Genomic DNA, 16,419 nt, shown 5'->3' with positions numbered 1-16,419 from the left:
TAATAACATTTGGTGACACATGTACTTGATTGTTCTGTCATCAACCTGGCTGTGCTGGGAACTCTGTATCACAAAATTTCCTGACGATCTGGTCATGGGTCTCAGGGGCAGAAGCAGCAGCCATTGCCTCATCTCTTAGAAGAGGTGAGAGATACCCACAAAGGTACAGGCGGCTTTCCCACTCCGCGACCAGCTTCTCTTGTGAATCGCCCAGAGTCTAAGAGACCCCCAAAAACGAACCACCAGAGTCCAGAGTCAAAGCTAAGCAGCAAGGGTCATTTATTGCAGGTTCGAACCTGGACCTCTGCGCACCTGTTGCCGGTGATGCCAAGAGGCCCTGAGAGAGGTTTTTATACCCCTTTTATAGACAGGTACAAACAAGTCATGGGGAAATCAGGAATTTTCCACAGTTACAGAGCTGCGATTGGTTGGTGTTTAAAGTTGGACACTTAACAGTATTCGATTGGTTCCTGCCTTTAGGTCAGACCACAACCGGGGGTACGGGTATCATAATGATTGATCAGGAATACACGGATGTGCCAAGCAACAATGATTGATCAGGAATACACGGATGTGCCAGGCAACAATGATTGATCAGGAATACATGGGCGCGCCAAGCAATTGTACAGAAGCGGAACAATCTGGTTCAGCTTGGTTAGGTTTCAGTTTCCCGTAACTTAAGCTTTTAAGTTTCAATTTTCTCAGGCCTCTCACTTGTAGCTCTCTGTCCCTATTGCCAGCCCTGTGGACCAGTAGTGATGCCACTTCCCACCACCAGGCACCTTGCTTCAAACCCGCACAGCAATAACCACGCTGAACCCTCTACCTTCCACAGACTCCTACACCAGCCCCCACCATGGGGTAACTCCAGCTTCAGGGTGTGCCCTGCCTCCAGATTTCCCTGCAAGTTTCAGCTCATCTACCAGCACTAGGGCTGGTTAGGAACTGTTCTGTGATACCTCAAATCCCCTTTCCAGGCTCGTGCTCTCCCAGTATCTCCCACAATTGGAAAAGACCTACTTTCTCCAAGGTCCTTATTCCACAATCTTCACCCTGTTCAACTTCCCTGATTGAGTCCGGACCAGTACAAACGATGGAACATGTTTCATTACACGTAGAATTGTTAGTAAAGAACACTTCTCTATCCAAACTCCTAATTTCTGATCTTGGCTGCATGCGACACTGTTATTAATTGAAAATGTCTTCATTTCTAGACCCAGTCTGCAAATGAATTTCTAATTATGCAAATTTCCAGTGCTGAGAAAAGTTTTCAAGCTTTGGGAAAACAGGAAGGCGTGGACTGTGTTAGACATGGGTCTGCTGTGTGCCACTTTGAGCCACTTCCTTCTCCCCGCCCCCCACAAGACAGGTGGTGTGCCCAGCCCCCAAGTTTTTCCTTTCAAGGAAACAGAAGTTAGTGATTTCACTTGCTGTTTCAGACTAAAAACCACCCTGCTGATGCAATATTCCCAAATCTCCTCTCAGTCCCAGCAAACAGCAGCTGAATGGGGTCTTGGGTAACCTTGCCTTTATTGTATATTTCGAAAGATATTGGAATTCAGTCATTAGTGATTAATTCTTTGGGACTATTCACAGTAATAAATACATCTGCTTTCAGAGTGTTTTAAAAAGACAAATGCTTCTCGGAGGGAGCCAAGATGGCGGAACAGCATGGAAGTTTTTTATGTGTCTCCCATCCATGAAATATGGCCAGACCAACAACACTAAACCATCCTGCACACCTAAAAAACTGATCTGAGGATTAACACAGAAATCTGCACAACCTGAACCACAGAATTCAGCAGAAAGAGAAAAAAATCATTTTTATTTTCAATTTTTATTAAAAATATTTTTCTTTAATATTTTTTACCAAATTTTTTACTTTTGTGTAAATTTTTTCAAATTCTATTTTAATTCCATCATTTTATTTTGGTCCACTACAGTGTATTCATTTTTTCAAATTTTCAAATGATTTCCTTTCTTTTTCTTTTACTCATTTTCGTTTCTTTTCTTTTGCTTGAATACAGAAGGAGAAAAGCTCATTTTTATTTTTAATTTATATTAAAAATATTTTCCTTAATTTTTTTCTACTATATTCTTTACTAGTGTGTATATTTTTTCAAATTCTATTTTACTTCCATCATTTCATTTTAGTCTACTACAGTGTATTCATTTTTTCAAATTTTCAAATGATATCCTTTTTTGTCTTTTTCCCCCCACTTTTTTCTCTAATCTACCAAGCAACTTTCAACACCCAGACCAAAACACAACCAGGATCGACCACCATTTATTAGATTTTTTTTTCTGTGTGTGTTTTTAATTTTTTAATTTTAATATTTTTTAACTTTAATTTTTTTAATTTTAATTTTCTCTACCTCATTAATTCCTTTTCTCCCTTCAAAATGATGAATTGAAGGAACTCACCCCAAAAGAAAGAGCACGAAGAAATGACAGCCAAGGATTTAACCAACACAGATACAAGCAAGATGTCTGAACCAGAATTTAGAATCACGATAATAAGAATACTAGCTGGAGCCGAAAATAGATTAGAATTCCTTTCTGTGGAGGTAAGAGAAGTAAAAACTAGTCAGGATGAAATAAAAAATGCTATAACTGAGCTTCAATCACGGATGGATGCCGTGGCGGCAAGGATGGATAAGGCAGAACAGAGATTCAGTGATAACGAGGACAAACCATCAACAAGGCATATCATGGTCAAATTCACGAAATACTCAGGCAAGGAGAGAATCATGAAAGCAGCAAGGAAAAAAAAGTCCTTAACCTACAAGGGAACACAGATCAGGTTTGCAGCAAACCTATCCACAGAAACTTGGCAGGCCAGAAAGGAGTAGCAGGATATATTTGATGTCCGGAATCAGAAAAATATGCAGTCAAGAATTCTTTATCCAGCAAGGCTGTTGTTCAAAATAGAAGGAGAGATAAAAAGTATCCCAGACAAACAAAAATTAAAGGAGTTTGTGAACACTAAACCAGCCCTGCAAGAAATTTTAAGGGGGACTCTCTGAGGGGAGAAAAGATGAATAAATAAATAAATAAATAGATAGATAAATAAATAAATAAATAAATGCCAAAAGCAACAAAGATTAGAAAGGACCAGAGAACACCACCAGAAACTCCAACTCTACAAGCAACATAATGGCAATCAATTCATATCTTTCACTACTCACTCTAAACGTCAATGGGCTCAATGCTCCAATCAAAACACATAGGGTAACAGAATGGATAAGAAAACAAGATCCATCTATATGCTGTTTACAAGAGACCCACTTAAGACCTAAAGACACGTTCAGATTGAAAGTAAGGGGATGGAGAACCACCTATCATGCTAATAATCAACAAAAGAAAGCCAGAGTAGCCATACTTATATCAGACAATCTAGACTTTAAAATAAAGACTGTATCAAGAGATGCAAAAGGGCATTATATCATAATCAAGGGGTCTATCCACCAAGAAGACCTAACAATTGTAAACATTTATGCTCCAAATGTGTGAGAACCCAAATATATAAATCAATTAATCACAAACATAAAGAAACTCATTGATAGTACTACCATAATGGTAGGAGACTTCAACACACCACTTACAACAATGGACAGATCATCAAAACAGAATATCAACAAAGAAACAATGGCTTTGAATGACACACTGGACCAGATGGACTTAACAGATATATTCAGAACATTTCATACTAAAGCAGCAGAATACACATTCTTCTCCAGTGCACATGGAACATTCTCCTGAATAGACCACATACTGGGACACAAATCAGCCCTCAGCAAGTACAAAAAGACTGAGATCATACTGTGCATATTTTCAGACCATAACACTATAAAACTCGAAATCAACCACAAGAAAAAAGTTGGAAAGGTAACAAATACTTGGAGACTGAACACCATCCTACTAAAGAATGAATAGGCTAACCAAGAAGTTAAAGGGGAAATTAAAAAGTACATGGAAGCCAATGAAAATGATAACACCACAACCCAAAACCTCTGGGACATAGCAAAGGCAGTCATAAGAGGGAAGTATATAGCAATCTAGGCCTTCCTAAAGAAGGAAGAAAGGTCTCAGATACACAACCTAACCTCACACCTTAAAGAGGTGGAAAGAGAACAGCAAATAAAACGGAAAAACAGCAGAAAACAGGAAATAATAAAGATTAGGGCAGAAATCAATGCTATCGAAACCAAAAACAAAACAAAACAAAACAAACAAACAAACAAACAAAAAACAGTAGAACAGATCAATGAAACCAGAAGCTGGTTCTTTGAAAGAATTAACAAAATTGATAAACCCCTAGCCAGTTTTATCAAAAAGAAAGAGGAAAGGACCCAAACAAATAAAATCAAGAATAAAAGAGGAGAGATCACAACCAACACTGCATAAATACAAACAGTAATAAGAGAATATTCTGAGCAATCATACGCCAATAAAATGGGCAATCTGGAGGAAATGGACAAATTCCTAGAAACCTATAAACTACCAAAACTGAGAGAGGAACAAATAGAAAATTTGAACAGACCTATAACCAGTAAGGAAATCAAATTAGTAAACAAAAATCTCCCCCAAAAAACAAGAGTCCAGGGCCAGATGGCTTTCCAGGGGAATTCTACCAAACATTGAAGGAAGAGTTAACACCTAAAATCTTGAAGCTGTTCCACAAAATAGAAATGGAAGGAAAGCTTCCAAACTCTTTCTAGGAAGCCAGCATTACCTGGATTCCAAAACCAGACAGAGACACCACTAAAAAGGAGAACTATAGACAAATTTCCCCGGTTAACATGGATGGAAAAATCCTCAACAAGATATGAGCCAACCAGATCCAGCAATACATTAAAAAAATTATTCACCACCATCAAGGGGACTTATACCTGGGATGCAAGCCTCGTTCAATATCTGCAAAACAATTAACGTGATTCATCACATCAATAAAAGAAAGGACAAGCACCATATGATCCTCTCAACAGATGCAGAGAAAGTATTTGACAAAATACAGCATCCTTTCTTGATCAAAACCCTCAGGAAAGTAGGGATAGAAGGAGCATACATTGAGATCATAAAAGCCAGATATGAACGACCCAACACTAATATCATCATCAATGGGGAAAAACTGAGAGCTTTCCCCCTAAGGTTAGAAACAAGACAGGGATGTCCACTCTCACCACTGTTACTCAACATAGTATTGGAAGTTTTAGCCTCTGCAATCAGACAACACAAAGAAATAAAAGGCATCCCAATCGGCCAGGAGAAGGTCAAACTTTCACTCTTCGCAGATGACATGATACTCTATATGGGAATCCCAAAAGATTCCACCAAAAAACTGCTAGAACTGACTCATGAATTCAGCAAAGTTGCAGGATATAAAATCAATTCACAGAAATCAGTTGCATTCCTATAAACCACCTATGAAGCAACAGAAAGAGAAATCAAGGAATCGATCCCATTTATAATTGCACCAAAAACCATAAAATACCTAGGAATAAATCTAACCAAAGAGGTGAAAATTCTATACATTGAAAACTATAGAAATCTCATGAAAGAAATTGAAGAAGACACCAAAAAATGGAAAAAGATTCCATGTTCCTGGATAGGAAGAACAAATATTGTTAAAATGTCAATAGTACCCAAAGCAATCTACATAGTCAATGCAATGCATATCAAAATAACACCAGCATTCCTCACAGAGCTAGAACAAATAATTCTAAAATTTGTATGGAACCAGAAAAGACCCCGAATATCCAAAGAAATCTTGAAAAAGAAAACCAAGGCAGGAGGCATCACAATCCCGGACTTCAAGCTATACTACAAAGCTGTAATCATCAAGACAGTATGGTACTGGCACAAGAACAGACACTCAGATCAATGGAACAGAATAGAGAAACCAGAAATGGGCCCACAAACGTATGGCCAACTAATCTTTGACAAAGCATGAAAGAATATCCAATGGAATAAAGATAGTCTCTTCAGCAAGTGGTGCTGGAAAAACTGGACAGTGACATACAGAAGAATGAACCTGGACCACTTTCCTACACCATACACAAAAATAAACTCAAAATGGATGAAAGACCTCAGTGTAAGACAGGAAGCCATCAAAATCCTTGAGGAGAAAGCAGGCAAAAACCTCTTTGATCTTGGCCCCAGTAACTTCTTACTCAACACATCAGAGGCAAGGGAAACAAAAGCAAAAATGAACTATTGGGACCTCATCAAAATAAAAAGCTTCTGCACAGGGAAGGAAACAATCAGCAAAACTAAAAGGCAACCAACAGAATGGGAGAAGGTATTTGCAAACGACATATCAGATAAAGAGTTAGAATCCAAAATGTATAAAGAACTAATCGAACTCAACACCCAAAAAACATATAATCCAGTGAAGAAATGGGCAAAAGACATGAATAGACACTTCTCCAAAGAAGACATCCAGATGGCCAAGAACACATTAAAAAAATGCTCAACATCACTTATCATCAGGGAAATACAAATCAAAATCACAATGAGATACGCCCTTACACCTGTCAGAATGGCTAACATTAACAATTCAGGCAACAACAGATGTTGGCAAGGATGCGGAGAAAGAGGATCTCTTTTGCATGGTTGGTGGAAATGCAAACTGGTGCAGCCACTCTGGAAAACAGTATGGAGGTTCCTCAAAACACTAAAAATAGAACTACCCTACAACCCAGCAATTGCACTACTGGATATCAATGGATACAGGTGTGTTGTTTCGAAGGGACGCATGCACCCCAATGTTTAAGCAGCAATATCAACAATAGCCAAAGTATGGAAAAACCCGAACGTCCATCGATGGATGAATGGATAAAGAAGATGTTGTATATATATACAATGGAGTATTAATCGGCAATCAAAAAGAATGAAATTTTGCCGTTTGCAACTACATGGATGGAACTGGAGGGTATTATGCTAAGTGAAATTAGTCAGAGAAAGACAAAAATCATATGACTTCACTCATATAAGGACTTTAAGAGACAAAACAGATGAACATAAGGGAAGGGAAACAAAATAATATAAAAACAGGGAGGGGGACAAAACAGAAGAGACTCATAAATATGGAGGACAAACTGAGGGTTACTGGAGGGGTTGTGGGAGGGGGGATGGGATAAATGGGTAAGGGGAATTAAGGATCTACTCCTGAAATCATTGTTTCACTATATGCTAATTTGGATGTAAATTTAAAAAAATAAAATAAAATAGAAACCATTACATGCTAACAACAACAAAAAAAGACAAATGCTTCTCATAGAGATGATAATAATAGGAAGCCATCATCGAGCTCTCACTATGTACCAGAGACTGTTCTAGACACATCACAGATGCTAACTCACCTAAGCTACACAACAACTATTTGAAGGAGTTAGTTTTATAATCATCCCCCTTTTTTCAGATAAAAAAAAATTGAGGTACAGAGTGGTTAAGTAGCTTGCCCAAGCTCTCCCAGCTCTCCTGTCAGTACCAGGACAGGAACACCAGCAGTCTGGCTCTGGGTCTGTGTATTAACCAGCACACTGTATTGTATCTTTGCAGAGATAAATGGATTTGGCTTTATTTTATTCATTCATTTAGTCCATAAATATTTATTGAGCACCTACTATGTGCTAGGTAGTTTGCTAGGCCCTATGGATATGGTGGTGAATGTACCCCCTCGCCCCCACCTACCCTGCCACCATGGATGTGGTCCTTGCCATCCTAGACCCATTTGTATCCTCATCCACTAGCCTTTGTATTGTCTGGGATTTCCAGCCTGAAGAATGCTTTGAAAAATAACAGCGTGCAAATAGCGATAATAACTATCATTCATGAAGTGCATTCTATGTGCTGGATCTTGTGTTTATTTCTGCAAGGACCTGCCTAGTTCCTCATGCAGTAACACCAATGACCCCACCCTGCCATGCTTCAGCCAACCCTCCACACCCCACCGCTGGAGCATTTAACCACCTTCCTGCCCAGGTCCAGCTCAGACCCACCCTAATTTCTGTGCTCAGTCTTGTGCTTGGTTTGGAGGAAGGAGAGGGATTGGGGCAGGACCCCTATTGGTCCTAGAAGTTGGAAGCTGTCATTATACTGGAATTAGGTTGAGTGACCCTTCCCTTTATCTTAAAAAAGACTGGAATATTTTTTAAGAAGGATTTTTGTTTTAAATATTTGCTGAGCACTTCTTTGAGGAGACTTTTAAAAATCTTGTTAGTGTTATCACTAGTTACCTGCACAACATCAAAACATGCTTGCAGACCTCAGAGTAAAAGAAAGGTTTTATCTCATATTCCCCCTTTTGCCCTACTACCTCTCTTAGCCTTGCCCTCATTTGCACCTGTTGTTGAGGAACATCAGTAGGGAATTAGGGAGCCCTGGATTTGAGTTCTGACTCCTCCACTCTGTAAGTCATATAAGCTCAGGGAACAGTCTCACCTCTCAAGGCTTCAGCCTCTCATCTGAAAATTGGAAGGAGAGCACTGTGAGCATCAAACAACCCAAAGGAAACAGAGTGCTTTCCTCTGTGCCTGGTGCCTTGCACATGCTCAGTGAATTGATTAAAATGATTATCCCTTCTATGATCCTCAAGGATACTGCTCCAAGTTTCTTTCTAGGACTCGGAGGTCTGACTGTATCTTGTCAAGGTGTCCCCATTCCTCCTAGCCTATCTCATCTGGAGAACCACTTTAAGACACTGCTATAGAAACATAGGTGCCAGTGGAGGAAGACGGCAAGAACTAATCCCCACAGCTTACACGGAGAAAACTGAGTCCCAGAAACAAGTTCTTTGCCTCAGGTCACACAGTGAGTTAAAATGCAGCTGGAATTGGAAGCCAGGTACCCTGATTCTCTGCTAGAAAGTTTTGTTCTGAATAGTTCTCCACCTAGGTCTCTTTAGGGCAGCATTCCTTAATCCATGGGAAGAACTTTGGAAAGACTAGAACAAATCCACCAAGCATCCAGTGGTGCCATGCCCAAAGGCCCATACCCCAGATACTCTTCACTCTTTGTCCCCATTGTTGAACTCTCTTCTGAACCCTAGACTCATTGAGCTTGCTGACTATTGGACAACACCTGGATATCTCACAGGACTCTCAAAAAACAATTCAGAACTGAGGTCAAAATCTTCTCCCCCAAACACATTATTTCTCTTATATTCTCCACCTTGCTTAAAGGATTCCTCATTCATCAAACTAGACCCCAGGGAGCACCCTCACCTCCTCTTCATCCTTGTCTACTCTTCTTCCCTCCACAGTTAATTTATGTTTTAGTCTGTCAGTTTGAGAGGGGTACACTAAGCAGTGTCCAGAGCCTGCTGTGTCCACATCCGGCTCTAGGCTAACCCCACCTGAGACCAGGTCCAAAAGCTGGTGCCAAGACTGTAAAAGGGAAATTGGTGCTTAAGGAACAAAGGCTCCCTTCTGCCTTGTCTCCAGCCAATCTGGATCCTGGGAGAAACTTGTTCAAACACTTTAAGGAAGACAGGTGTACAATTATGTGTTATCCAACATCTTAGCTAAATGTTTGGAAAGCCCAAATTAAAATTCTGGTATAGGATGCATTTATCTTCCAAACAGGAGAAGGCTAAGCTCCTCACCTAGTGTAATTTATCCCTCCCTCCTTAGAGCCAAGTCCTCTTCTGGGTGGTCAATCCCCACAGGACTGAAACTGCCCATTAAAAGCCACTTGAAAATAGCTGCAACCACCAGTCTCTGGGAAAACCAGGGGCAACCAAGGGTCTGACCTGAGATTGGAAGAGTGGAGGACGGAATAAGACTGTATTAAAGGCAAAGAACTTCTGTTGTTGTTGTTGTTGTTGTTGTTGTTGTTGTTGTTGTTGTTAGGTAATTAAGTTCACTCCCTTTTTAACCTCCTGTGATATTGTCTGTTCTCACTACTCTCCAGAAACTATCCTTACAAAGTCACCACTGACCACCTGCTTGCCTATGGTGCTTTTTCCTTGCGACACTTCCAACTTGGGCTCCTGAGCCTTCACCACTGTCTAAGCCCCTTTATTCTTGAACTTAACCAGTTCTCATGGAAATACCCTTCCATGTGTTTGCCGTGTTTGCCAGTGTTTTCCAAGGACCAGTCCCTGGATCTCCATTTGTCTCTCTCTACAACTTCTCCCTCAAAGAGACCACCATTCTACCCTTATTAAGCCCAACAATGTCTCTTCCATATGAACTATTCACAGGTACTACCATCACCTCCACCCAATTTCCTTGTCTTTCTCAAGAGCTGTGCCATCTTTTATCTTCCAAGATCAACACTGAGGGGTCGTCACTGCCTCTTCCCCCTCCTTTATCCTCCTTATTCAATCAAACCCCAAGTCTGTCCACTTGCCCAGCTAAACCTTCCTATTCCACTCTTGTTTCCATTGCCACCCCTGTAAAATGAGCCTTCAACAACACATGCTCACATAAAAACCTCAGCCTCCTAACTGGTCTCCATTAGTATAATTCTGAGTGCTGATTCTTGGCTCTATGAAGATGTTATATTTGGCTCTTAAACTCCCCTCAGACCCAAATAAGTCATTTGAGTCATTCTTATCACATCTTCTCTGGATTCAAAACTTTTTAAAACAGATACAGAGAATGACCTTACCTTCCATCAATCCTTATCCCAGTGATATGTTGGGATATGGGATTAATCCTCCTGTTGATAAAGAGTCTAGACAAAATATTTTTTAACTGTTTTAAGGCACTAGAGAGCAGTTTTTGACAGGCAAAAACTGGAGGGGATTTGACCTTTCAAAGAAGGAAAACACACAGGATTAGATCTGTATTTACTCAATCTTTTCCTTAAGTATTGTGTGTGTGGTGAATGGAAATAGAGCTCAAGCAGAAAGCATCAGTCCTACTTAGCAAAGTCAGAGGTCAGAGCTTGGGACTACCATAGCAGCTGGACATTTAAGGGGGGAGATCTTGGAAAGGAAGGAGTCACAAAGGAGGAATCCCAAAATCTGTGTACAAATCCCCCTCAAACCCTTAGATGACTCTGAACTGGACGTGTTCAGGGAAAGAATCCAAGAAATCCAGCAGAAAGCAACAATTTAAAGCCTGAAAGTCCATGCAGAGATTTCAACAGCTGTCTAATACTAAGGCAACAGTCTGAAGTTAAATACCACCAATTTAGAGGTCCTTAGTTTTCCAGTGAAACCCCAGAAAGGCCATATCTTAGTAGTAAGAATTCTAAACCCTAGGATTAAGAGGAAAATAGCCCCGCTATAGCCAAATGATCCACCAGCAATTTAATTGCCATCGAGAACAAAACTCAACCCTGTTTGGAGTAAGATAGCTAAACTCAGAGTCTCCACAATGTAACATCCACAATATTGAATGTACAATAAAAAATTATTAGGCTTATGAAAAAGCAGGAAATTATAACTCATAATCAAGAGAAAATGAGAAAACAGTCAATAAAAACAGACATGTTGGCAATCCATATATTGAAATTAATAGACAAGATTTTAAAATAACTACCATAGGGGTGCCTGGGTGGCTCAGTCAGCTAAGCGTCATCATCTCATTGCTCGTGAGTTCAAGCCCCGCATCAGGCTCTCTGCTGTCAGCATGGAGCCTACTTAGGTTCCTGTCTCCCTCTCTCTCTTCTCCTCCCCAGCTTGTGCTTTCTCTCTGTCTCAAAAATAAAAATAAAAACATTAAGAAAAAATTTTTTAAAAATAAATAAAAATAAAATAACTACTATAAACATGTTAAATCACCTCTGGATGAATGAAATGAATGAAAGGATAGGAAGTTTCATGAGAGGTATAAAAATCCTAAAAAAAAATAAACAAGTGGGGATTATAAAACTAAAACCTGTAATATCTTAAATGTTTTAAAAATGTATTGAATAGGGGCGCCTGGGTGGCAGAGTCGGTTAAGCGTCCGACTTCAGCCAGGTCACGATCTCGCGGTCCGTGAGTTCGAGCCCCACGTCGGGCTCTGGGCTGATGGCTCAGAGCCTGGAGCCTGTTTCTGATTCTGTGTCTCCCTCTCACTCTGCCCCTTCCCCGTTCATGCTCTGTCTCTCTCTGTCCCAAAAATAAATAAACGTTGAAAAAAAAAATTTTTTTTAAATAAAAAAAAAAATGTATTGAATAAGATTAAGAGATTAGACAATGTAGAAGAAAATATTGGTGAATTTAGCAATAGATCAATTACAATTATCCAAACTGAATAATCACAAAGAGAAAAAACACTGAAAGAAGTTAAAGTAACCTTAATGATTTGTGAAACGGTAAGAAATCTAACACAAAGGCTGGAATCCCAGAAAGAGATGAGAGAATTGAGCAGAAACAATGTTCTTTAAAGAAATATAGACCAAAATTGTTTCCAAATATTATTGAAAATATGAATTTATAGACCTAAGAAGTTCAGCAACACTTGCATAGGCCAAATACAAAGAAAAGTACATTACCATTTAAATTTTGAAAATCAAAGAGAAAATATTTTTTACTTCATTTTTTTCAAATTTTTATTTAAATTCTAATTAATTAATATATAGAGTAATATTGGTTTCAGGAGTAGAATTCAGTAATTCATCATTTACATATAACACCCAGTGTTCAGCACAAGTGCCTTCCTTAATACCCACCACCTATTTAGCCCATCCCCCACCCCCCTGCCCTCCAGCAACCCTCAATTTGTTCTCTATAGTTAAAAGTCTCTTACGTTTGCTTCCCTCTCTTTCTTTTTCCCTTCCCCTATGTTCATCTGTTTTGTTTCTTAAATTCCACATATGACTGAAATCATGGTATTTGTCTTTCTCTCACTGACTTATTTCACTTAGCATAATACACTCTAGCTCCATCCACGTCCTTGCAATATGACAAGATTTTATTCTTTTTGACGGCTGAGTAATATTCCATTGAATGCATATATCACATCTTCTTTATCCATTCATCTGTCAATGGGCATTTGGGCTCTTTCCGTAATTTGACTGTTGTTGATAGTGCTGCTATAATCATCAGGGTGCATGTGTCCCTTCAAATCAGTATTTTTGTATCCTTTGGGTAAACACCTAGTAGTGCAATTCCTGAGTCATAGGGTAGTTCTATTTTTAACCTTTGAGGAACCTCCATACTGTTTTCCAGAGTGGCTGCACCAGTTTGCACTCCCACTAACAGTGTAAGAGAGTTGCCCTTTCTCCACATCCTCACCAATATCTACTTTTTCCTGTGTTGCTCATTTTAGCCATTCTGACAGGTGTGAGGTGTATATACCACAACTTCTTTATCCATTCATCCATTAATGGACATTTGGGCTCTTTCCATAGTTTGTTTATTGTTGATAAAGCTGCTATAAACATTGGAGTGCATGTATCCTTTCAAATCAGTATTTTTGTGTCCTTTGGATAAATACCTAGTAGTGTAATTGCTGAGTCATAGGGAGGTTCTATTTTTAACTTTTTGAGGAATGCTGCATACTGTTTTCCAGTGTGGCTTCACCAGTTTTCATTCCCACCAACTGTGTAAGAGTGTTCCTCTTTTTCCACATCCTTGCGAACGTCTGTTGTTTCCTGTGTTGTTAATTTTAGCCATTCTGATAGGTGTGAGGTGGTATCACATTGTGATTTTGATTTGTATCCACTTATAAGGAATGCTAAAGAAAGTTCTTCAGGATGAAGGGATATTATACCATAATAAAATTCAAGTCTACAGAAAGTTATAAAAAGCATAAAAGATGGTAACTAAATGGGGAAATGTTTTTAGTCTACTTTTCTATCATCTGTTAAACTTTTAAAAGACAATTGACCGTTTAAAGCAAAAATAATCCATTATTAGGTATGTACCTTTGTGGAAGTAAAATATATAATTACATAAGACAAAAACATAGAGGGAAGCAAACCATAAGAGACTCTTGAATACAGAGAACAAACTGAGGGTTGCTAGAGGGGTGGTCACTGGGGGCATGGGTTAAATGGGTGATGGGCATTAAGGAGGGCACTTTGTGGGATGAGCACTAGGTGTCGTATCCAACAGATGAATCACTGGGTTCTACCCTGAAACCAAGACACTGTATGTTAACTAACTTGAATTAAAATATATATGCCATCCTCTTGGAATAATTTCCTCCTCTCTTTGTGTAGTCGATTCCTACTCATTCTTCAGATCTCAACACAGATATAATATCTTCAGGCAATTTCTCACTGACCTCCCTGCTTCTCCTCCCCCCATAATCACTCCCCATGTCTTTGTCCATGCCTGGGTGCCCTGCTCAGTTTCCCACTTCCTCTGGACGAGTCACCTCCACAGGCATGCCTTAGAACCCTAAAAGTGAGCCCACACAACCACTGCCAAGTTTATGGAATACATACCTACCTGTTTAATTTTCACCTGCCTACCAGGATATTCATCTCAACTGATCTATTCAGATCTTCTTGATGCTGATTGATTGCTACCCTGAGCATCTCATCACTAACTTGTGAGATTATTCCTGTCAAGGAAATCTTCTTTTCCTCAATCCATCCAGTCTGCTGGTCATGGCCAACTTTGTTTTGCTCCAACCTTTGGCCAATAAATGCCATTCTGTTTGCATATAACTGAGATTTGGAGGTGCCCATACTTAGAAGCAGGAGAAGGACAAGAAGATATATGGAGCCAGCCTGGGTTGAGAACCCCTCCTAAGTACTCCTATAGCACCCTCATAGCACTCATGACACCATACTGTAGTTCGCCTATAACGCTCTTCTTTATTGTAGCCCCAGTGCCCAACACAGAGTCTAGTTGCATATACGCATTCAATCAATATTTGTTGAATAAATAAATGAAAAATTGAAGAGTCAGAGAAGACCAGGATTTACTAAAGTCAAGGAAGGAAAGTTTCAGGAAAGCATTAGGAATCCCATTCTTTGCTTCCCTCTACACATCTTGCAACACTGGTGTGGCAGCTGGTAGGTGACAGGCACCCATGAGGGGCTATATGAATGCCTGTCCATTCCTGGTGCTAAAGTACAGCACTGAAGTTATGCCTACCTAAGAGGGTTTCAGAGAGGGTCATTTGGGTGTTTTTTTGTTTTTTGGGGGGTTTTTTTTGCACTAAAAGGCAATACCTATGAGGTAGCTAGTATCACTGCCATAAAGGCCTGGGACTAATCAAATAACATACTCTTAGTATATTCTATGCAATATTTGAGTGTACTTGACATTTCATCTAATCGAGTGATTCACAGTCTGTTGTGACTGCTCGCAAGGTGCCTGTAACTGTCTCAAGTACATCAACAGACTCTCCAAATGAAATTAATTCACCTTAATACAGATTCCCAGGACCCACTCCAGACATATTTAATAGGCATCCATGGAAAGAGCCTAGAAATCTGCATTTTTAAATTAAGATCTCAGATCATTCTGAGGCAGCACATGGGAATCGTCACTGTATTCCAGTCCTCCCATTTCCCAGATGAGCAGACACGGACCAGAAGAGTAAAAATGACTTGTCTGCAGTCATACTGTGACAGAATTAAGACCAGAATCCAGGCACACTGACTCCTGTTCCAGTGCTCTCTCAACTATAGAGCACTGCCACCGAGTCCCCAGACCCTTGCTCCAGGCTTCAGGAAAACTGAGCCATGCTTAATTACAGCAATCCTGCCATTCCTCGCCCGTCCCTAAATGCCATGCAGCCTGTGGGGGCAGAGGGAGGCACAGGCAGTGGGTGTGGTGCAATGTGATCAGCTATGAGGGGCTTTGCCAGCGACAGTCACGGTGACAGACTGTGAACACCTGGATGAACCACCACTCCACTGGTCTGCTGGGAGCCCCACCACCCACCAGCTCTTTTCCTCCCCAGGCTCTATTCAACATTTCCCCACCTTATTTGCCAACAACCCCTCCTCAACTCCATAGCTTCCTAGATATAAGAAAAATGAGGAGAGACAGCTATGCATGTGTTTCCTTAGAATGAATGGCACAACAAAGGGCACCTAGAGGTTGTCAGTGGAAAGACTGCCTGGGCAGTTTCCATAGCAATGCCTCCATCCCTGCCCTAATAGCTACGTGCTGTCTGGCATGTGCACTCTGTCAGGTTCCTGGAGGGCACTTTTGTCCCTTGCTCACTCAGGGTTCAGAAGTGAGATTTCAATCCTGGTATCCAGATAATAATATACCAGACATTTATGGGACCTTGAACGAGTGGGAGCTGAAGGCACGCGTCTGCAGACCATCTAGGGAGGGGTGCAGAACTTGGACAACTTTACGTTCCTCCTCCTACCACAGGTCTTGACATGCAGCAGGTGCTTAAACACTGTTGGATGAATGGCTGAACAAAGGAGAGTTTCTCTGAGGCTTCAACAACCTCTTGTGCTCTTTGAGGTTAGAAAAAACCAGAGCAGGGCATGCAGCAGAGCCCAGAGGGAGGAAGGGTAGACCCTCCCCAGTTATGGAGGGCATACAATGATCTCCAA

General features: G+C 40.3%; 1 long non-coding RNA gene across 1 annotated transcript; it reads right to left on the bottom strand.

Moving 5' to 3' along the window:
- Positions 1–324: 324 nt before the first annotated feature.
- LOC123581009 lies at positions 325–15,235 on the bottom strand. The gene is made up of 4 exons (XR_006703554.1): positions 15,222–15,235; positions 12,636–12,639; positions 1,063–1,066; positions 325–713 (listed from the first exon to the last, which is right to left on the bottom strand). It is a non-coding gene; the product is annotated as an uncharacterized LOC123581009 (long non-coding RNA).
- Positions 15,236–16,419: the final 1,184 nt, after the last annotated feature.

Source organism: Leopardus geoffroyi, chromosome A3 (genome assembly GCF_018350155.1).
Source record: "Leopardus geoffroyi isolate Oge1 chromosome A3, O.geoffroyi_Oge1_pat1.0, whole genome shotgun sequence".
Classification (NCBI taxonomy): Eukaryota; Metazoa; Chordata; class Mammalia; order Carnivora; family Felidae; genus Leopardus; species Leopardus geoffroyi.
Note: the sequence above shows the minus strand (reverse complement) of the source record. Positions and strands in the feature narration are given on the sequence as shown.